Source organism: Aedes aegypti, chromosome 2, assembly GCF_002204515.2.
Source record: "Aedes aegypti strain LVP_AGWG chromosome 2, AaegL5.0 Primary Assembly, whole genome shotgun sequence".
NCBI classification, from domain to species: domain Eukaryota; kingdom Metazoa; phylum Arthropoda; class Insecta; order Diptera; family Culicidae; genus Aedes; species Aedes aegypti.
Window position 1 is genome coordinate 382462106 of NC_035108.1, and position 21277 is coordinate 382483382.

General features: G+C 38.5%; 1 protein-coding gene across 3 annotated transcripts in view; it reads left to right on the forward strand.

Moving 5' to 3' along the window:
• The first annotated feature begins 8399 nt into the window (after window positions 1-8399).
• LOC5566814 (zwei Ig domain protein zig-8) overlaps window positions 8400-21277 on the forward strand; it is a 193053-nt gene continuing 180175 nt past the window's right edge. The window contains exons 1-2 of one of the 3 annotated variants that reach the window (XM_021846889.1): window positions 8400-8684; window positions 17929-18423. The gene's annotated coding sequence lies outside the window, so the exon portion shown is untranslated. Of the gene's footprint in view, window positions 8685-16053; window positions 18424-21277 lie in introns of those variants that run through there. The other 2 variants (XM_021846891.1, XM_021846890.1) reach the window with 2 other exon arrangements.

Consider the following 21277-nt stretch of genomic DNA (forward strand, 5'->3'; position numbering starts at 1 on the left):
CGTGCACAGCACTGTTTAGAGTCCCACGCTGGCACTAGGACGATGATCAGCCGCTCCTAACATGGAGAACAGACACTGTTTTGAGCCGCCCCTAACATGGAGAACAGACGCTCTGATAAGCTACACCCTCAGAAGAGAGGAGCCCCCCTTCCCTGTCAGCATACGACCAAGGTTCCACCAGGGTTGGTTACCCGATCTTCCCTACGGTTACTCGTATCCCAGGCGGCACCACGGGGAGGTAGGGATAGGAGTTACTGGACAAGAGGCTAAGGACCACAAATGGGGTCTATTTTATACCTGCAGGTACGCGAAGTACCAATGGTACGTATTGTCCAGTCATTTACCACCCCCGTTTAAGAACAAATAGTCTTAATATACCTAGACAAACCAAAATCCGGTTTTCCTCTTGGGTGGAACGATCCAATTCGGTTCAAATTTTGTGAGCTAAATAAGTAATCAAAAATATTAGACCCGTAATTTTAATTTTGTGATAAACGTGTCCTTGGATTGTTTAGGTTGGTCCAAATATTGGATTTTCTATCCACCTAGGAGGAAATTCGAATTTATAATTCCATTTGTAAAACGTTTTGCTTCTTAGCGTATATACTTCTGGTATAATGCAGTCTCTTCTGTTTAGTTTGGAGAGACTTCAATTCAAAAATAAAAGAAATTCTTGGACTACAGAGCTATCTATGATCAAAAATGTAATTGGAACTGTTTTCCCCATATGTTTGGTCGATTTTCTCAGTACATGGTGCGCTTAGTAAAACCCAAGCAAACGAGTTCGTTCTTCGCATCCCTAAAGTGGAAGTCTTGTTTCATTTTCGCGTTTTTCTTGGCAGTCTATTAGTTGTTATGTGTGGCAGGCTTATGTTATGTGTGGTCTCTCAAGCTCATGTGGTGCGAACGACGGAAACATCCTTCCCGTGGTGATTGTGAAGATCTCTAGAAGTAACAATCATCACACATTCATATTTTTTCTCTATCCCAACTGACTGTGAGGAGTTGGCCGGCGGCGCTATGGATCATTATTATGAGTTGTGCTAAAATGCCCACTTTGAAAATAAGCGGAAAGTCACATCCCTCATTCATTTGGTTCGAAGCCCTTTCCCTTAAGCGCAGTGATGGAAAATGGCGAGCAAGTATTTTGAACTAAATCAAACACAAAACAAAACGCACACGAACATCAGAGCGCTGATTTACTCGCATCTGTCGTGCTCGCGAGGAAACGTAGTTAAAGTGATTCGTGAACGTCAATTGCGGTTTTGAAAAAAAAAGATTTTTCATCCAAGTTTTCTGATTTTCAAGGATTTTTGACTACAAACTTGTAGTTTACTGTCACACCTTGTTCGATTACTCACGAGTAAAGGTTCGCGAACCTTTCGCTATTTCTTTTGGTATGTTCACACGAGCAGTGCAGCGACTATCTCAGGGTGAACTTCCATTACCATCGTTTACGAAACAAAATCTTTAAGAAGATCTTAATCTTAATGCCCGATACCTATAAAATGAGTAAAATAAGTGGCTACCGACGTCCAATAAGAGACTTTACTACATCCTAATTTTGTACATATTATAGCTATCCTTCTCATAATAAATTCATCCTTCTTTTCGAAATAGGCTGTTCTTCAGAGCATTGCAATGTGGCTGTGTGAATCTTCCCAAAATTAGAGGACAAAACTTAGTGTTTAAAAATTATTTGCTGAACAACTAGCTGCTTTTTTTATCTTCTAATATTTGAAAAATACATTTTTGAGCCAAACTCGTGAAATACTCAAAAGGAATCGTACAATTACAATCGTACTCTCTTACTAGAAAATGTCTCAAAATGTTATCCATTCGGGGTAATGGCGTTCGGGGTAGTGACCCATTCGGGGTAGTGGCGTTCGGGGTAATGACCCATTCGGGGTAATGGCTTTCGGGGTAGTGGCGTTAGGGGTAGTGGTATTCGGGGTAGTGGCGTTCGAGGTAGTGTCATAGAATCGTCGGTTTTATCCTGAATACCCTTTAACTACCAGAGTGTAATGAAATACAAAAATAACATAGACTGCTATCAGCAAGAATAAAATAAAAGAAACAAATTTTGTTCGACAATATATTGGCAAGAGTTGAATTTTGAGAAATTTGAGAGTATCTCTCACTTATCGCTCTCTGTAGCACTCATGAAACGCACACATCAAGAGAGTCTGTTTATCGTCTACTGCTACAGCTTTATATCGGTGGATAACAGTGCATGATAAAACCCTTCTAATCAAGCTCCGGCGTAAAACACCTACCTCCAATAGTAAATAAACGAGAATAATGGGTTTTACCATCGCTCTCTCTTTGGGACTCTCCTCCTTTACTGATAATTATCAAGCTTGTTACAACCTGCAAAACATTACTGATCATGGACAGATACAGATGCGATATCTTTCTTCGCTTGCATTGATTATGTTTCGAAGTCAATTAAGAACGTATTCTGAAATGCCTGTATATTGGATACTGTGAGTAGAAAATAATAAAATTTAAGCTTTTGCAATGGATTATCAGTTTTGCTCTTGTCCACAGTTGATCAGCAGAAGTTTTCTTATTTCATTTTGTATGGGGAAAATCATCTAACTGCAATTATCTCGTAAATGCAATGGGTTACATATGTACATGGCATGATTCGCTACTCGCCACATAGTAACGCACATGCGCTAGTGTCAATGCAGGAAAAATCGCTTAAAGGTAACGCGAAAAATATTTGTATGGCGAAATGCATCTAATGAATTATTTCTCAAAATTGGAAACTATTTTCGAAAAAATATTTGGTACGGGTTATCACACCTACCAAATATTTTTTTGATTGATGCCTTTATTTGCAAGAAATTTGAAGTTAGATGCCTTTCCCCAATGACCTGCTGAACTGTGGACAAGAGCAAAGCAGGTATTCCATTGCATAAGACAATTTTGGAAATTTTTCGACTCTCTCTCCCCAATGATAAGTATTATTGTTTGAAAAAAAAAAAAAATATTGTGGCATGGTTGAAATCTCATACCACTCTCCCTCCTAAACCCCTTACATAACACTGCGGAACACGTTTTTGTCTCAAGCACCAAAATACCGCTATTTACTCAATTAAAGTTTGCTGAATCCATTGCCGTTTTCATAAATATCATAGCACGTCTGGTTTTTGAGATATTGGCTGTTGAATATGCCAAATTTGACGATTTCACCCAACTTGCATGCAAGTTTGCCAGCTTGTATGGCAAATAAATTGATTAATTTGTCACACAATTCAAACTTTATGTGTATTACAATACATATCAACAAAGTTAAAAATACTTTCTATGTTCAAAAAATAGTTTTTGATGGTTTAGAAAAGTATTGTATTTTGTCATATGAGAGAAAAGAAGAATTTTGTATGGAGACGGTAAGTGTGTTGAAAAAAGTCGAATACATCTAAATTTTATTGTGCAATTTCAACCAAATTATATCTGAAATGAAAGTTAAAGGCCTATTCTGCATGCTTGATAAATTAGATCACGAAAAATTTTGATAAATCATACTTTAAATTTCATATAAACATCATTTAAACCAGTGTTTTGTCGAACTTTGGCGACCTGTAGCTAAAAATCCTGACGTGCTGGAACATTTCTGAGAACGGCATTAGATTCAGCAATCCCAAATCTACTAAAGACACATAATTTGATCCTTGAGACACGCAAAAATGTCATTTTTGTTGCGCTGTGTTATAATTAATGGACGGCATTACTCATAGCATCCAGAGAATCAATGTGTTTTTTTTATTGTTTTGGTGAAAATGTCTTGAACCTTTCGAGCCGTTCTCCAATTTATTTAAAGCGATAGACCACAACTCGAACATGTTTTATTTAAAAATAGGAGAGGGAAGAGATGGGAGTTCGAACAAGCGATCATCATTAATTATTTCTCATTGCATGTTGTGGTGTCTCCCTGGAGTAGGAAATCTGATCGGTCGTATGTTTCTCTCTGATGAAATTGCTTGCTTATGCTGCATGTCGGTTTGGTGCTTGTTTTATTTGGTGGTGTCCGATTCCTTCAATATACTTTTTATTGAGGGGAAAACCATCGGTCGTTATGGAATATTTCATGCCAATTAATTTTCAGAGCTTGACTTGATCTTCTGTGAAGTTTCATGAACATTTATTAGCTGCATTGCTGGCAGGCTCTTAATTTTAAAATTGGATTTTTTTTATTCAGCATCGACTGGAAAACATTTCTATAGCAACAAAGTTGTCTAGTTGTTCTTCTAATAGATTGTTAAACAACTACCGAATAACTAAAGAATTTATATACTTTGCAATTGGATTGAATGGACAAATTGATGTAAAATTTGCGAAAGAGTTATCCGTCTCCCCGGTGAGAATATAACACACGACTCCCTGTTCACTAGATAGGGCGCGTTACCCCTACACCACGAGAGGACTAATGGACGCAAAAGCCAACCTATTTTTTTTCAGCTCAATAATCACGTGGTTCTCTTTTAAAACGCGTCTTTGTGTTGAAAACAAACTTTTGATCTATAAATAAATTTTCAGGCTGGCCATATTATATTCTGTACTTATAGTTATTGTAATATCAGAAATAAGGCTCCGCAGAGCCATGAGGAATAAAACTAATGATAAACATTGAATATATCTAAAGATGAAAAATTAGCATAAGCATAAGCATAGATGGCCGTACAATTCGTAGTTGCTACTCCGTGATTGACCAGAGCAATCGAAGTTTCCTAGAGATTTTATGAATGGGGCTTGGGATTAGCTTACCATTCTCAATGTACACAAATCGAGAGCTCAAATTTCCAATATATCTAAAGATGAAAAATTTGAGAAAATGTCGAACGATATAATCAATAATTTATGACACGAGTCTTAATTTTTTTGATTAGCTTTAATTTTCTTGATTAGAGTAAATGAGAATTTTTTTTGAGTTATGAAGAAATCATTTTCGATCATATAATATATAATAATTATAATCTGTTTGCATTATTTCAAGGCACTCACATAGTCGTAAAGCTTACTGTTTTCCTTTATCTAAAAAATGTACGCAGTTTAAATTCCCGCACATGTGTCTTAATGAATAAGTTACTTCATTTTATTGTGCGAACTTGTGTTCCCAACTGAAGGTGTAGAATCTCTGGGACCGACGACCGCAACGGTTGGTAGCCTTTCAAATTTTCGAGCAAGCAAGCACTCCAATTAGGTATTATCCTCTCATCTGTGTTGTGGTACCGAAATCACGTATTTCCCATAACCTTGCAGGCAGGAGGAGTTTGGGTGTTGTCTGAAAAAGATTTTGTTTCTTACTGGAGATCAGACGATGTTGCCCTAGCAAGAAACAAACTTCCGTTTCGGAAACTGTTTTGCGCTTGATTATAAAACTTCTATGCGGTTTGCAGTCCAGGGTACATTCAATAAGTACGTTAAGCGATATTACGAAAATTTTGATACCACTTTCATAGTGCGGAAATTCAGCATACTGTATCCATTTTTTGTCATTGTCATATCCTAATGATTTCCCTTCTCCAGTAAGCGTGACGTACTTCATGGATGGCCCCAGATGCAATCCGAATCCAATGCAGGTTCTCTATTCCGGACTTTCAATCTCCGTGAAGGGTATGGACGAGCATGATTTAGTGAAAATACTTACTTATACTTCACTTCTCTATTCGATTGTATATTGTAGTTCTGGTGGTTTTGTTTCGTATTTATACATCAACAGACTGCAATTTGGCACAAGCTCTTCTTCTTGGTATTCATCGTCTCCGAATTTGTATTGGAAAAATAGGTTGCAAACTACAGAAACCCACTTTCATAAGCAAGAGTTACTTGGCAGATTAGGCTGAAACCACATAAAACAGTAGAGTTTCTGCAAACACCTTCGCGAAGAAAAGCACAGTTGTCTATCAATCAACTTAACTATTTTGTGGTAGAGAATAATATTTTCTTCTTCTCCTTCTTCTTCGTCTTCTTCTTCATGGCATTAACGTCCTCACTGGGACAGAGCCTGCTTCTCAGCTTAGTGTTCTTATGAGCACTTCCACAGTTATTAACTGAGAGCTTTCTATGCCAAAGTTGCCATTTTTGCATTCGTATATCGTGTAGATTATAAGTAAGATTATACTCTATGCCCAGGGAAGTCAAGGGAATTTTCATTACGAAAAGATCCTGGACCGACCGAGATTCGAACTCAAACATCTTCAGCATGGCTTTGCTTAGTAGCCGCGGACTCTAACCACTCGGATAAGGAAGGCCCAATGAAATTTATGAAATTTATAATGACATTTATTAACATTTGGAGGATAAGGACTGTTCATTTTATAAAGTGGACACTTTGGACACGCAATATCTTTTTAATTTACCAATGAAATCGAAATCGGTTTTCTGTACATCGTTCGACTAATATTGTACAATGCTGTGGTAATAAAAAAGTTACCAAAATAATATGATTTCACACTAATAAGGCACAACGTTTAGAACGGTCGATTTTTGGAGGTTATCAAAATCAAGGATTATTAAAAATCGGCAGGAAAATTCGACAATTTATATTTTTTATTTTCAAAAAATGGTTGTACTTAGAAAGCATCATCAATTAGAAGCTTGCTTAAAAATATCAAGTTATTTTTGGAGAAGCAATTTTGCAGATATCATATAATCATTTTTTATCAATTTTTTTTTAAAGAAAAATATCGTAAATTTAAATGGAACTGATATGAGTAGAATTTTAAGGTTTAAAGTACGTCCAGACGGAAGTAATAATATAGTATTTATAATAAAAATAACTTACGCCTTCATAGAGTTGCTGATTTAATCTCCACGTCATATTTTAAGCACAATAGAAAAACAAATAATTTATTTTCAGAAGACCACTCAAAGCACAATGACAATCATCAAGATTGGGAACACTGCTTGAATGAAATCAAATTTATTTTGCATGTATTATTTTCAGAACGTGTTATTCTGAGACTACCTATCAAAATATTTTGAGAAAAACGCTTACAGTTTGCTCTAGATCGATAAACATGCGTATATAATTTTAAAAGTATGGGATTTTTCAATAAAACGACCATAAAGAGTAAATTTGGTACCCAAGAATGCAGTTAAAACTCAAGATTTTACATTTTTTTATACATATATAGTTTCTTTAGTAATCTAAACCAGTTTTAAACACGCTTATTACTTTACTTTTTTGCTGGTAGTAAAAAGATGGTGTATCAGCAAATTTGACCATAAGGAATAGATTACTAAAGTGACTCAGCGTCAGGAACTGATGGAATATTATTGATGTTTTTAAAAGCTCTACCTTAAGTTGAATAGTAAAGGATACCAAGAGGTAAACTTACTTCGAGTTAGGAATCATCGAGTTAGAGAGATATCGACTTACAGAGGGATCAAAGTATGCTAGATTGAAGGGACCGCGCATTCCATCTAGTTAGGGGAAATATTGAGATACAGAATATCGGGTAAGGGAGAGTTAGCTGTATATTATAAGCTGTTAGAAAATTGAACAGCTCGTCCCATCTGTCATTCTTAAAACGAGCATTTCAATTCAAAATATGTAAAAAATATGTGGATCTCTCTAATAGATCGAATAACAATTGTATTAGAAAAAAATTACACCAGCTTGATCTTCTTCAGCCATAGTGATTTAATCATAAAATCTCAAAATATCCTGGAAATTTCAATATATCTTTTATAAACTGTTTAATTAATAGAAATACATGTTTTTGAAAAAGGTTGTTTAAGTTTTTTTAATACCGTAGTTTGAACGCAGTAAGATGAAGATATCCGTTTGCGATTCTAAAAGGATCTTGTGACTTTCAACTCTAATAACGTTTAACTGGGAGATATCTATTGATTGTTATGCAAAAGCAAGTTAATCCATGAAAATTAATTTATTTTAGGCACAAGCCTTTATCCTTCGAAATCGGGGTAAGGAAATAAACCCGTGTAATGATCTCCCAGTCAGGAATAAATTAAATTAATTTAATGTTGTGACTTATCTTCAAGTAGTGTTTGCAATGTTCCACAGCCTCCGCAATAGACAAGGCCATCAAATGTTAGCTCTGCGTGCAAGTAAACGAACAACCCGCTTTGATGCATTTTCTCGCCATCCAATGTTGTAAGCAGCGTTCAACGCACGAATATTAACGAAAGAGAGAATATTCCGTTTTTCCGTTCCTACTTAGATTGGTGAGCTCCCTTTCAGCCGAGAGAAAATGAGTGCCCAACCGCTTCGACGCTTCCGCTCAGCTGATTGCGAACTCAACAAACGCTTCGTCTTCGGGATCGGGATGCTTGGAGCACCGGACTGGAGCATAAACCGCCCTTCCACACAGTAAATGGGATGATAAAGTGTGGTAGATGAAAAGTCATGCCAGTCAGTCGGTCGGTGACGTTCAATCGGTGTGGAGCAAGCTTCCGATGGTGGTTTTGTGGCATTGGCATTGCTCCTAATACGAGAGGCCTCTATAGAGAGGCTCGCGTGACCGGAAAAAGTAATAATTAAATAATTCCCCCGCGAATCGCAATCGGACACATAGCGGAGCTTATCGAAAGGGCATGGATTCACCATTCGGGGTGGTGTGAAAGTGGCGGAAGTTTGTGGCGAGCTATACGTCGACTGGGAACGAGTAAGGCACAAGCAAACGGCGAAGCATAAATATTTTTATTTCCAAGTGAGTGTGTCTGTTGGAACGAGATGGTTGGGGGATGATGTTTAGGGGTGGCGAGTTATCACGCGAACGTGAATGTGATCAGCAGTGGCAACCGTCTCCCCAATGGATTAACATCTGCGAGGTTGAAGGGGGATTGTAAAACGTTCGTCGTCGTTTGGATGGGTTCCAGTGTCGTCAGGGCTGGTAGCGATTGAGTGTGTTTAAAATAGTGATTTGGGAGACCTAATGTTTGGAAGTAAGAGGCCAAAGAAGAGACTGAACAGGAACAAAAAAGAGGCTATACAGTAGTGTGCGGCTTATTTTTCAAGAAGTTTAAAAACCACTCTACTGAATTCGAAACACATAAAAGAGAAACCTAACCGTACAATTCGTAGTTGCTGCTCCGTGATTGGCCAAAGCAATCGAAGTTAATTCAATGAAATGAGCTTGATATTAGCTTATCATTCACAATGTCCACAAATCGAGAGTTCAAACTTTAAAAGTCAATTACGGTGCCTGCCACGTCCTTATGGTCTTCGTGGAAAGAAAGGAATGCTAGTTGGACAACCATTGTTACTAGAGATCTAGTATAACTCTGCAATTCCACAGTTGCCATGGAAAGGATATTGGGTTAATGGGATAAGGTAAGGATCTGGGAGTCTCCTATTATTAATGATGCGATACATGATATAATCACGACTAACCGGATTCACGATATTACTCGATTTTACGACAAACAAGTGTTCATCGCTTGCCGTGGCACATTTTGATTACACCACGCGAACGACGCCATCGTTCTCTTCAACATTGGATGCATGGAAAGTTTTTATAATATCAAATTTGTATAAAATTATAACTAATATTAGTTTAAAATAGTTTTAACCAATCCATTCCTCATTTAACGAAAATATTTTGTTTGGCCATAGCTTCATAAATACTCAACCGAATCCAAATCTTATTACTTATAATTTGATAACAATTTGCATGCAATTAATATTTTTGTTTCGAAAGTACTCAAACCTATTGCTAAGACCTTCTAAAGGCTTGAGAAAGTAGAATTATCAGTTTTGTTCAATAAATTATCGTTCAAATAACAAAAAATTGGAAAATATTGCATTTTTCCAAATTCCAAATATTTGAGTAGCTTTAGTTAAATATATTAAACGATTTCCCAGCAATACGTTTTATTTACGATATTTGTATCAATCCAATTGTCTCCAAAAGTATCCGTTTTGTCAGGAATTCCGAACTTGACTCATATTCCGAACAGTAACAATATTCTCAATACCTTTTTACATGGACGACTTAAATTGAGCTTGATTGGCAACCCATGGTTGCTACATCAGTATTCCCAAATCAGCAGCACTTACACAAGGAATTAACCAGATGTATGCTCTAGACCAGCAGATTCTCTCAGTATAGCTTCGTGGCCGTGCGGTTAAGTGTCATCAGGCATTAAAGCGCATCGTGTGTTCGATTCCCGCATCGGATGCTCTGCAATGACGCCTGACACGTCAAAATGCTGACCAATGAGGGGAACGGGGAGGAATTGATGTTGCATTCAAAACTAGTCCTCAATAGACCAGATATACGCCTGCATCTACGCCATTTCATGCGTGGAGGTATAGGGGTAAAATAATTGTATGGCAGAGAGCCTTGCTTATGTATCAGGCATTACAAAAGACGTGCTATAATGATGGAAGAATGGAAGCGTAGGGAAACGGTTTCTTGGCAGTCTCTGGTTTTAGCGATTGCTATGAACGAATAGTTTCAATGTGATTGATTAAGAGAGGTAAAGAGAAGCAAGTGTAACAAAAGGACTTCATCATATATGATAGATATGTATGTGCGATCTTAAAATTACATTGCTGCTAGTTTGAAAATGAGCTATAATTAGCTACCAAACTAGATGATTACATAAAACAAAAGTTCTAAACGGGAATTGAACTCGCGACCTCTGGAGCGATAGCTACTCGCCGAGCTCTCTCGGCTATCTCACCACCTTAGTAAGCGGCTGGCGAAAGTTGAACACATTCTGCCTAAAATAGGTGTATCATAGAATTGCTTCGACGGTTGGCGGTTTCATCGAGAAGTGATTGAAAGAGCAGTCAACAATGCGGAGCGTTCTCTCGGTCGCGTGATTGTTGAGCGTGGCTGGGTTTGTTTTGTGGCAGATTCATGTAAATTTCTAGCAGATTTAACTGAAATATAGTTGGAAGGGCCCTGATTGGTTGACAGATGGTATGATTTGCTTCAGCTGTTGACTAACCCTTGTTATTTTCAAATGCCTGCCATAATTTTCCATCGATGTCCTAATTGCGTGCTGCTTAAAATTCACATTTTTTTGCTGTGAAGACACAACTACAAGGTACGAGGAACAGTACGGACCTAGGATTGAATCCATGATCTTCTGTTTATTAAGCAGAAGCGACAGCCTTTAGACTACCAACCGCGTCTTATTTAATATGGGCGACTTAAATTGTATCATTGCTGACTTAAATTGTAAAATAACTGATCATGCTGTGTAGAAAATTAAAAGATTTAATTAAAAACTCACTATTTAGAGTCGAGTGTTCAGAATATGAGTCATATTTAGGATTTGAGACAAAACGGAAAACTAATTTGAAATCAGTTGAGTTTTCAGAAAGTTGGGGCAACATCACCGGTGGTCCAAATCACTGGTTTGGTCCAAAATTTTGGACCATGTTAAAAATTGGCGCTTGCACCGGTGTTGCAAATGATGTTCTAATTTTATTTTATACCAGTTTTCTGGTCTATTGTTTGGAACAGGCTAACTTCCTGTTCCATTTTCTGTCGCATTTGAACACAAATTCTTCGAGGGAATTCCTGCTGGAAATTTGATCTAGGAATTCCTCCGGGGATTTTCTCCAGAAATTTCTCAACGGATTTCCATAAGCAATTCCTGCGGGGATTTCGTCCAGGAATTCTCCCGGGCATTCTCCAGGAATTTATCTGGAATTTGCACCAGGAATTTATCCGCAAATTTCCTCCAGGAATTTCTGAGGAGATTCCACCGAGAAATTGCTCCGAAATTTTCTTCAAGAATTCATCTAAAAAATTTCTCTAGGAATGCCTCCGGGAATTTCAAGGATTCCCCCGGGAAATATCCTCCAAAAACTAAGAATTCCTAAGGGAATTTCTAATTGCTGTTCTTCTGGGGATTTTCTCAGGAATTTCCCTGTAGATTTTCTCCGGGGCTTTCAATGATTCTTCTGGAGATATACCCCAAGAACTCCTCCGGGGGTTTTCTGAAACTATTCCGGGGCTTTCCTCCGGGAATTTCATTTAAAAACTCCTCAGGTGATTTTTTTTTTTCAGAACGTTCATCCAGAGATTTCTTCCAGAAATTTCTCTGGAGATTTGCAACAGGAATTTTTTCGGAGATTTACTCCAGAAATTTCTCTCGAGATTTCGTCCAGAAATTATTCGAGGACTTTCCTCCAGGAATGGCTCCGGGGATTTCCTCCAGAAATAACTCCAGTGATTTCCTCCAGAAATTCTTCCGGAGTTTCCGTCGAGGAGTTTCTCTAGAAACTTCTCTGGCCATTTGCTCCAGAGGTTTTATCCAACTCATCTGGGGTTTTTCTCCAGTAATTTATCAGGAGATTTCTAATAGCAATTCATCCGCGAATTCTCTCCAGGAATTCCTTAGGAGATTTCCTCCAGGAATTGCTCCGAGAATTTCCTCCAGGAATTCATCCGGGAATTTTCTCTAGGAATGCCTCCGGGAGTTTCAAGGAATCCCCTGAGGGATATCCCCCAAGAACTACTTTTTTCCAAGAATTCCTCAGGGAACTTCTAATAGCAACTTTTCAGAAGATATTTTCTTAGGAACTTCTCAGTAGATTTCCCCCGGGGATTTCAATGATTCTTCCGAAGATGTTCTCCAAGAACTGCTTCGGGGATTTTCTCCAGAAATTATTCCGGGGCTCTCCTCCGGGAATTGCATCAAAAATTTCCTACGGGCATTTTTCAGAGAATTCATCTAGAGATTTCTTCCAGAAATTTCTCTGGGGATTTGCAACATGAATTCCTCCGGAGATTTACTCCAGGAACCTCTCCGGGAACTTCCTCCAGGAATTTCTCCGGGAATTTCAAGGATTTCTCCGGAGATATCCCCCAGGAACTCTTTCGGCGGTTTTCTCCAGAAATTCCTTTCGGGATTTCGTCCAAAAATTATTCGGGGGCATTCCTCCAGGAATTGCTCCGGGGATTTCCTCCAGAAATTCTTCTGGGGATTTCGTTGAGGAGTTCCTCCAGAAACTCCTCTAGCGATTTGCTCCAGAAGTTTTTTCCAACTCATCCGGGGATTTTATCCAGAAATTTCTCAAAGGATTTCCAATCGCAATTCGTCCAGGATATTTTTCCAGAAATCTTCCGGGGATTTCCTCATGGAATTCCTCCGGAGCTCCTCCAGGAATCTCTTTCGTCAAGAAATTGTTTTGGAGTTCCTACAGCAATTCCTCTGGATTTAATCCAGCAATTCATCAGATGTTAATCCGGGAGTCCACCAGAAATTGCTCCGAAGTACTTCCATAAATTTTTCCGGAGTTCTTCCAGCAATTCCTTTGGATTTTATCCAGCAATTTTGCGGTAGTTCCTTTGGAGCTCCACCAAGAATTCTTTCATATTTCCTGCATAGTTTCTCTGGATTGGCTAAAACAATTACCTTGGACTTCCTACAGGAACGCCTCTGGAGCTCCTCTAATAATCGCTCCGGACTTCCCTCACCGAGTTATCCGAAGTTCCTCTAGGATTTTTTTTAGGGATTTTTTTTTGGAATTTCTACAGAACTTATTTCGGAGTTCCCCAAGAAATTCCTCCAGGAATTCCTTCGATATTTTTGAATCTTACAGGAATTCTTTCGGAGTTCCTTCAAAAAAAATCACTAGAGTTCCTTCGGTTCCTTCATAGTTCTTATACATTCTTATATATTCCGCAGTTCCTTCAACAAAGCTTTCGGAGTTCTTCCAGGAATTCCTTTGGAGGTCCTCCAAGAATTCCTTCAAAGTTCTTGCGGGAAGTCCTTCGGAGCTTTACCTTCAGATTTTTCCAGCAATTCCTCGGGAGTTCCTCCAAGAATTCTTCCAGGGTTCCACCTGGAGTTTCTCTTAGAATTTCTTCAGATTTCCTGCGGAAAATACTCCAGAGTTCCTCCTGGAAATCCTCCCGAGTTGATCTGGGAGTTCCTCCAGGAAGTTGTTCCATAAATTATTCCGGAGTTCTTCCAACAGTTACTCTGGATTTGATCCAGCAATTCCTCGGTAGTTCCTTTGGAGCTCCACCAATAATTCTTCCATATTTCCTCCATAGTTTCTCCGGGATTGCTCAAGCAATTACCTTGGACTTCCTACAGGAACGGCTCCGGAGCTTCTCTAAGAACCGCTCCGGAGTTCCCTCGCCGATTTATCCGCAACTCCTCTAGGATTTGTTTAAGGAATTTTTTCGGAATTTTTCCGGATCTTATTTCGGAGTTCCTCTAGCAATTCCTCCAGGAATTCTTTCGAAATTTTTGAATCCTACAGGAATTCTTTCGGAGTTCCTCCAAATAAATCACCAGAGTACCTGCGGCATTTACTCCATAGTTCCTATAGGAATTTTTCAGGAATTTCTCTTTTAAAATATTCCGCAGTTCCTTGAATAAATTCTTCGGAGTTCTTCCAGGAATTCCTATGGAGGTCTCCGGGAATTTCTTGAAAGTTCTTTCAGGAAGTCCTCCGGAGCTCCACCTTCAAATTTTCATCTTGATGTTTATAGCAATTCCTCGGAGTTCCCCAAAGAATTCTTCAGGGGTTCTTCCAGGAGTTTCTCTGAGAATTCCATCAGGTTTACTGCAGGAATCCACAGTTCCTCTGGGAAATCCAGAGTTGATCTGGGAGTATCTCCAGGAATTTCTTCGCAGTTCCTCCAGCAATTTCTCCGAAGATCCTCTGGAGGTCCACCGGGACAAACAGCAGTTCTTCCTGAAAAGTCTCTGGAGCTCCATCGGGAATTCCTGCAGAGCTTCGCCGCAATTTCCTTCGGAATTCTCCCGGGAGTTCCTTTTGAAGCTCGATGATTCCTCCGGAGATATCCCCCGAGAACTCCTTAAGGGGTTTTCTCCAGAAATTATTCGAGGCATTTCCTCCACAAATTGCTCCAGTGATTTCCTCCAGAAATTCTTCCAGGGATTTCGTCGAGGAGTTCCTCCAGAAATTTCCCTGGCGATTTGCACCAGAGGGGTTTTCCAACTCATCCGGGGTTCTTGTCCAGTAATTCCTCAGGGGTTTTCCAATAGCAATTCGTCCGAGGATTTTCTCCAAAAACCTTCCGAGGATTTTCTCCTGGAATCCTTCCTTAGTTCCTCCAGGAAACTCTTTCGTCAAGAAATTGTTTTGGAGTTCCTACAGCAATTCCTCGGAAGCAGATCCGGAGGTCCACTGGAAATTGCTCCGGTTCTTCCATTAATTCTTCCGGAGTTCTTCCATCAATCCCTCTGGATTTTATCCAGCAATTTTTCGGTAGTTCCTTTTGAGCTCCACCAAGAATTCTTCCATATTTCCTCCATTGTTTCTTCGGGGTTGCTCAAGCAATTACCATGGCATTCCTACAGAAATGCCTCCGGTGCTCCTCAAGAAATCGTTCCAGAGTTCTGGAGAAATTCCGAAAGAATTCCTAGAAAAATTCTAGAGGAGCTTCGGATAGTTCGATGAGGGAACCCTCACCGAACTATCCGAAGCTTCTCTAAGATTTTTCTAGGAATTCTTTCGGAAATTCTCCAGAACATTTTTCGGAGTTCCTATAGAAATTCCTCCAGCAGTTCTTCCGATTTTTTTTTGAATCCTTCAGCAATTCTTTCGGAGTTCCTCCAAAAAATTTACCAGAGCTCCTTCGGGATTCCCTCCATAGTTCCCATAGGATTTTTTCGGGAAGCATTCTTTGCAAATATTTCGCAGTTACTTCCACAAATCCTTCGGAGTTTTTCCAGGAACTCGTTTTCAAGTCCTCCAGGAATTCCTTCAAAGTTCTTTCAGGACGTCCTACCTTCAGATTTCCATCATGATTTTCCCAGCACTTCCTCGGGAGTTCCGCCAAAAATTCTTCCGGGGTTTCTCCAGGAGTTTTTCTGAGAATTTCTTCAGATTTTCTACGGAAAATACTCCAGAGCTCATCTGGGAAATACTCCAGAGTTGATCTGGGAGTTCTTTCAGGAATTCCTTCGCAGTTCCTCCACCAATTTCTCCAAACATCCTCTTTAGGTCCACCGGGAATTTGTCTCAGCAGTTCTTCCTGAAAAGTCTCTGGAGCTCCACCGAGAATTCCTTCAGAGCTCCGCCGCGAATTTCTTCGGAATTCTTCCGGGAATTCTTTTGAAGTGCCTTTCTTTGGGCTGTGCCTCCAAGGATGTTTTGAGAGTCACACAATTCTAAGGCTAATCTACAGAGATTACTTATATGACTCTCTCATGATCTTATTTTGGGAACTTTTCCAAATATTATTTTGCTAATTTCTCAAAATATCTTGGAGTTTATCCAGTGATTCTTCAATCGATTTCGTTAGGATTTCGTCCAAGATTTGTGTTTAGGACATTTTAGCATCTCTAGTACTAATTTCCTCCAAAATTGTCGTTCAGTTGTTTTTCAAGATTTTAACTAATAGTTCCTTTAATGATACCTTGAAGAATTACTCCACAGATTCCTTCTATGATTTGTGCAGGTAGTCCAGCAGAAATTCTTGAAGAAATTTGCCATAGAAAATCTCAGAAAATGTATCCCGAATTTTTTTTGGCATTAATGTTTCAAGGGAATTGTTATGGTCAACAACAAGCCATCGGGGTGCATCATACTGCACCAAATCGTTGGACGAACATGCCTCATGTTGAGGCCACAAACACATCACAAATTCGCTATACTGGCAATCCTACTCATCTGTAATAGAATACAGACCATGCATACCATCGCATACCTAAAATAGACACAAAAATCAGATGGAACATTAAATGAAAAGCAATTAACTCACCTTTCGATCTTTTCAGATCGAACACTATCTAACGATTGTTTATTCACGTTTTTATTTCCTCTATTGACTGACAGCTCTAGAAGATACAATCGATTAATAATAAACCTATTGTATAACAGTTACCTTTCAACATAATATTGTATACAACAAGACACTTCTAGAATATTCTATGCAAGTACTATAAGGTAGAATGACATATCAATTGGATACCATCAGTTGTATGAAATCAGTCTGAAATAAACCGTGAATTCGGACGTGTCTCCTTTTGTGTAATGATTCCTTAATAAATCGTACTCACGGGAACAAAAATCGTTAAGCACATACCTAAGAGATTGTTGGAGAATCACAATCACAAAAATAATCTAGAAATCTTAACTAAAACAAATTTTACATGAATATCTTAAAAATTCCCGTGGAAATTTCTCTTGCGAACATCTCTCAAAAACTTCCCAACTGCTGAGGATGTCTTAAAGATTTTTCTGTATGAATTGCTATTTTCCAATATTGAACAGAAGAAATATATTGAACAGAATCCCTAATGAAAGTTATGTATGTAGAAATGGTGAGCATAATTACTTAAGTGCGACAATCCAAATGGCATTTTGAAGAGTCCATAACAATTTTACGTGGAAAATTTGTTTTGGAATTTCTCGGAGACTTCAAAACAATTTTCCAGCAATAGTCTCCAAAAGTATTTTGGAACGATTTCTGAGATAAATCGGGTACAAGCTCACCAAGCAATTCACATTAAAATGACTGGAGAAAAAACCTTAAAATACTCTGGAATAAGCCTTTCGAGATTTTCTTAGAAGAACTCCTGTAGAAATGTTTTACAGCTCTGCTATGGTAACTACTGGAAGAATCGGTGAAAAACTGGAAAAATCTCTAAACGAAATCCTGGAAAAGCATATTGGAATTTTTTTAGAGTAATCGTTGTGGAAATTTCTGGTTAGGTATTCTGAATTTAGCCATTTTGGTTAAAAAAGAGATTTTAGAGGCTTTCCATTACAAATAGAGACTTTGTAGTGACTTGTAATAGAATAGAAACAATAAGTTTCTCAAACGAAACCCGCTACCAGCCCTGCAGTGGTGGAAAGCGCGAGATGATGACGATGATGCTGATGGGCTGATTTTAAGCAATGCGTATCTTCTGCAAAACTGCAAGTGACAGCCGGAGGGCTCCCTCCCTCGAGTGATAAGTGGTGGCAGCTGAGCAGTCGACCCAAACACGGTCATTATTTAATAGGTTGGAGCCATGAAACGAAGTCACAAATGGTGATAAAAATAGCAAAAAGAAAATTTATATGCAGTGCGCGAGGTGTCAGAAATATTGAATTGTGAAATCTGTTCGGAAATGTGACATCAAAAAACACCTCGGGGAGTGCCCGGTATTTGGTCTCGTTTCCGTTCATCCGGCGCCCCGCAACGGCACACAGTGATAGATTAGTGGCAGTTTCTACATCGGAGGAATTGTACCGTAGATTGGATTAATACATTGACGGCGAGAATTCAATAGCGAATCCGTGTGTGCGATGCGGAAATGTTTCGAAATATAGTCGATCCTATTAGTATGCAGCAGAAGTGAGGGAGCTTTCGGATGAAAAAGAACGATTCAGACCTGTGCAGGAGTAAAGGTGAATTCAACGAAATTGAGCATCGAGGAAAGCCGCAAATGTGGTGTAAGCTCATCGGAGCATTAAGGATTTATTGCCGCAAAAGGATTCAAACCAACAAGTGAAAGGTAAGGCCGGCATTTAGCGCTAACTCGTTCAACACACTCAATTTGGTTTCCATGCCAAATGATTTCTGTATGTGCTCGTTCTGGATTCGAGGATAACATACTTGAATAAGTTGTCTTTGATGTCGGATTTTGATTGACGGAAGAGGGAATACCTAGGATTTTGAAATGAAACAACAGAAGCACAACTTCGGTGCTCTGCTAAATAATGGACTTGCTTGATGTACTGTTAGAAACACTCATATTGTAATTTAATCACAACTGTTGTAAAGAACAATGTAGACTTTAGGGAATGTTTTCAATTAGTTCAAAGACAGCAAGACAATAGATATTTTTTGTGTATTCCACGGAATGCGATGATTTTTATTTTATGTCAATAAATGAATGCCGCCACTACACACCACTCTTCTAAATGCCGTCAAAGATGAACCTAAGCACAAGGAATTCGAAAACCCTCAGAGCTAGCAGGTCTTCTTCTTTTGACGCCTCACGTCTACAAGTCTTGTACCTTTTCAAATGTTCAGCCGACTATGTCCTCATAATTCGCAAAGCAAACAAATTGAGTGGATCTGTTGAAAATGGTGCCTCAGTTGTTGAATACATAACATCTTTTTGCGTAATACTGAACAACTGTGCCTGTGCACCGATGTACTTTTGAACTTGTCGTAGTCTCTGGCAGAATGCTTGCCTAAATTCTTCTCACACCACCCATAGTCACTCTCTTTGTTTGCTGTGTAACCGAGTGTTATAGTTTTTTTTTAGATTTTTAAAGTGTGCGTCAAATGTTTCGATTCTGTTACGTTTCTTTGGTTTGTAGGGGTTGGGTTAGTAGGGTCAATTAAATGTTGACATTGGTGTTAATACAAGGGGGCTGAAGGGGTCTGAGCCCCCCTAGAAATGGTCAAGCCCCCTCTAGGAAATTATAACTCCCATGATAAGTTCACATCTTGCTTAAGGGATTTTTTACCGAGTGGGTCAAACCCCCTCCAGGTTAGGCTAATGATTAGTAGGGTTAGTAATTCCAAAATTTTGAAAATGTCAGTAAATAACTGGTGGGCATAGAACAACACACAAATGGAGGGTTACACTAACCATCTCAGAATAAGAGGGAATTAAAGATTGAGGTGCAAAGAAATTCCACCATCCCTCATTAAAGATCTGGCTTTCTTGTGCTCCGCATCGTTGTGATTAAATACTAAAAGTGAGTTAAGTTAGTGGTGCAGAGGTTCAGGTGATAGATACTGTTCAATCAATTACAACAGGCTTAAACTTGTACGGCAAATTGTTAAAAGCCTATCCCCGTTGCTATCACTGGACTTTTTGTGGTATCTTAAGGTAGTCTGCCATTTTGTACGCCAACGAATGATGGTGAAGCACACGATTCGGTCTAATGGTTCTCAGTTGGCCATTAAACCCAAACGCAAAAGATTAAAACCGCTCCACAGTGCTTCGTCCCTTGGACAAAAGTCAAAAAATCAACTTTCATGTTCGAAAGAATCAAGTAGGCCATGATGTTGACATATGTTTTGAGCGTGTAATACAGATACCAGAAAGTTCGTGCGCTTATCAAAACAAACCAAAACACACGTGTTGACAAGTTGTTTCATCGTTATATATAATTCATTGTTTTTGTGTCAATTAAATCCCTTTTTAATTCGCTTTATTCCCATACTAATCACATAGTCAAAGTGAAAGCCGTTAAGGATCGTGTTGAAACTAGTAAGTAGGAGTCATTCCGTTTAATTTTCTGTGATATATTTTAAAAATTGTAGAAAAAGATGCTTCTGAACAATAAGCTCTTTAATACAGAAAAAAATTGAAACTTCTATCTTCTTCTAGCGCATACAAAAAAGTACCTCAAAGTACCTTTCTGAAATCCACTTTAAAATAAAATTTGAAGTATTTTTCAAAATCTGAAAGTGATTCCAGCTGCATATGTTTGCCGATTGTATGTCATTTTATGATTTTTAGGTTATGCTGCCACAATCATCAATAAAGATTGTTTCAAGCAATGGTATTCTGCCAATCCACGTATTCGAAAAAATCATGTTGTGGATTTCATGTACGGTGGTTAGTGCACTGATTCTTTCACCGAGATATTTGAAAACAAGCTTAATATGTTGAGCAAATTTTAGTGCGGCAAAATACACCAAAAATGGGCTTAATATAGAAGATCATACGATATTTTTGTGAAGCAAAAATCCGACTGATTAGCAAAGCCAGTTTTGCTTCCGCGCAAACAGAAAATTGACGATGCAGAGTTTTCTAATTCGGATGTAAAGGCGGGTGTAAAGGCTGGCATGTTCATGAAAAACCTATATATACCTTATCAACAATAATGAACCTGAAGAGCTCGCGTTCGTAGCCTATGTATCAAATTGTTTCTAATAATCATCAAACAGAAACCCACGACATTTCAACTTTCTTTGTAGAAAAGAAGATAATGATTCGATTGATATGTTTTTGGATGATTAATAGCTGGTAAATGAATTGTATTGCTAATAAAAATAAATTTTATATAACCTTTTTTATTGGGTTTGATTTTAGTCGTTGGAATAATCCGTGCTTTAATATGTTTATAGAAATTTGGTTATTGAGACACTTTTACATTTATGCATACCACATAGATCGTTTATGCAAACGACTCAAGTACTTTTTCATGCGTTTTTATTTTAAACATTTATTCAAAATCGAGCACTGTTCTATGGTGTCAAATGTAAAACGTGGCGTATAAGCCACTTATGACATTACTGATGTGTCATTCATGCCAATAATGAGATTTTTTGTGTATAACGACTTTCTCCTCAACTTCATAGGCAAAACCGCATAAAACATCCAGTTTTGACTTTTGTCCCCA